Source organism: Octopus bimaculoides, chromosome 8 (genome assembly GCF_001194135.2).
Source record: "Octopus bimaculoides isolate UCB-OBI-ISO-001 chromosome 8, ASM119413v2, whole genome shotgun sequence".
Classification (NCBI taxonomy): domain Eukaryota; kingdom Metazoa; phylum Mollusca; class Cephalopoda; order Octopoda; family Octopodidae; genus Octopus; species Octopus bimaculoides.
In genome coordinates, this window is record NC_068988.1 from 44,028,704 (window position 1) to 44,030,781 (window position 2,078).

General features: G+C 34.1%; 2 protein-coding genes across 5 annotated transcripts in view; one reads left to right on the plus strand and one right to left on the minus strand.

Moving 5' to 3' along the window:
- Positions 1 to 2,078, minus strand: part of LOC106868264 (syntaxin-5) — a 51,662-nt gene that overhangs the window by 44,608 nt on the left and 4,976 nt on the right. The gene's annotated exons all lie outside the window — the stretch shown is intronic.
- Positions 1 to 2,078, plus strand: part of LOC106868266 (E3 SUMO-protein ligase ZNF451) — a 13,861-nt gene that overhangs the window by 9,266 nt on the left and 2,517 nt on the right. The window lies entirely within an intron of this gene.

The window sequence follows — 2,078 nt, forward strand, 5'->3', positions numbered from 1 at the left end:
TATATATATATATATATATATATATATATAGATATATATATATACGACGAGCTTTCAGTCTCCGTCTACCAAATTCACTCACAAGGCTTTGGTCAGCCCGAGGTTATAGTAGAAGGCGCTTGCCCAAGGTGCCATGCAGCGGGACTGAACCCGGAACCGTGTGGTTGGGAAGCAAGCTTCTTACCACACCTGCGCCTTTATATATCCTACATTATATCGGTACAGTTCGATGCAACCCCGAAAAACTGGTTTACCAGTCAGCATTAATAATAGGCTGTGGACAGCATAATGGTATAGGGACTTTATTTGCATAAATTCAGTTGTGTGTGTGAAATATACATGAAGATAATCACACACACACACCAGAAAACTAAAACTTTCCTATTTGATAAAAGTTTTATCTGGTTGAAGAAATCCGACACTTCAAGCATTTTCAACTTGTGTCAGTGGTCGTACCACACTTTAGATACATGCGCTCTTGTTATGCAAGACATTCGGAAACAAAAATTCAATATCGCCAATATCAGTTTCTAAGGAGATGACAGATTAACTGAAAACCACACCTGTCAATAGTATACATTTGATAAGTTTAGAAAGGAACTTAGTAGCGTTTGCAAACAGCTGGGATTAAAAATCACAATCAATATCAAACTTAAGACAGCTAATTTATTGGACGTCACCCTTAGACAACAATATGCATAAATCTTATGAAGAACTAAAGCATAAACAGGGATTCTTGGTACAAGGGTCTCCAAACTCTTTACTCTTTTCTCGTAGAGAGAGTTTTGTTAGAAAATGAATTCCGCTATAACAGCACCTCTCCTAATAGCTGTTTCAAAGATGGGATTAAATGCATATCTCACCCACCAACTCTCAATATGATATTAGGTCCCATAATGCAATCAAGCTCACTGTCATTTTTCTTTAAGTATAAAAATAAATATCGATAAAATATTCCCAGCATGTATTGGGAGTTCTGTTCTAAAACCGTGTCAATAAAAGTTGCTTGAAAGTGACCTACAATAGTATTATGAAAAACATATTCTCTCACAAAATACTAACACCCACAACTGAAATGCACTTATAGGTCACACGGAAAGATTTTTACATATACAAAGGGTCAGAATGTCTCAAAGCACGCTATAGCTTGCATGCAAAGCTGTTAGAGTTCTGGCATTCTACATCATCATCAAATTTGTTCAGAAGAACCTCTTAACCTTGTGACAACGGATGGCTACACCACCATTATATACGATGCCATACCAAAAAGAACTGAGAACTTTGTTCTTATGTAAATAAATCTTTTAATAATTATGTTATGAGTGAAACTTTGAAGTAACAAAATCACTATCCACCTTCTGCTGTATCAATATATATAAGATATATATATATAGCAATAAGAAAATAGAGGGGAAAATGTGGTACTCATCAACTTGTAGACACTGTACTATGTCAATTTACCTGTTTATTTTTCAACCAAGAGGACAATAAAAACAATATACAAACACATATGACACACTGTCATATCAGCAATTAAAAATTAAAAAGGACATTTAGTGATCGAAGAAGGGACAAAGTCTTACAGCTGTTTCGGCCTAGGGGTGACATGCTTCATTCTATCTATCTAACTCCAGTAAGCTTGAGTTATTGATAGATTAAATGGATGTAACAGAGGTACATGTATGATTCTCTAGTCCTCTTCAGAGATTTACAAATTTCATGCACTATATTGGATAGATATTATCCCTTATTATCCCAAAGTCCAGCAGTATATTCGATAGATATTATCCCTTAGTGGGTTGAATTCACAACCCCTAACTTTCTTGGATTGTATATATATATATATATATATATATATATATATTAAAGGATAAAATCTTTATAAGGTTAGCCAGCATGTAATAAACCATATAGGTAACAATTAATACAAGTATATATAATTATATAAATGTAATTATAATAAGAAGGGTGTTAATGAATAGCGCCACATGCAAGAAATAGACGCCAAATGGCTCTCAGAATTAGCACGGATTGAAAAGAAAGGAAAGAAATCGATCTATGGTTAAACTTTTTTTTTT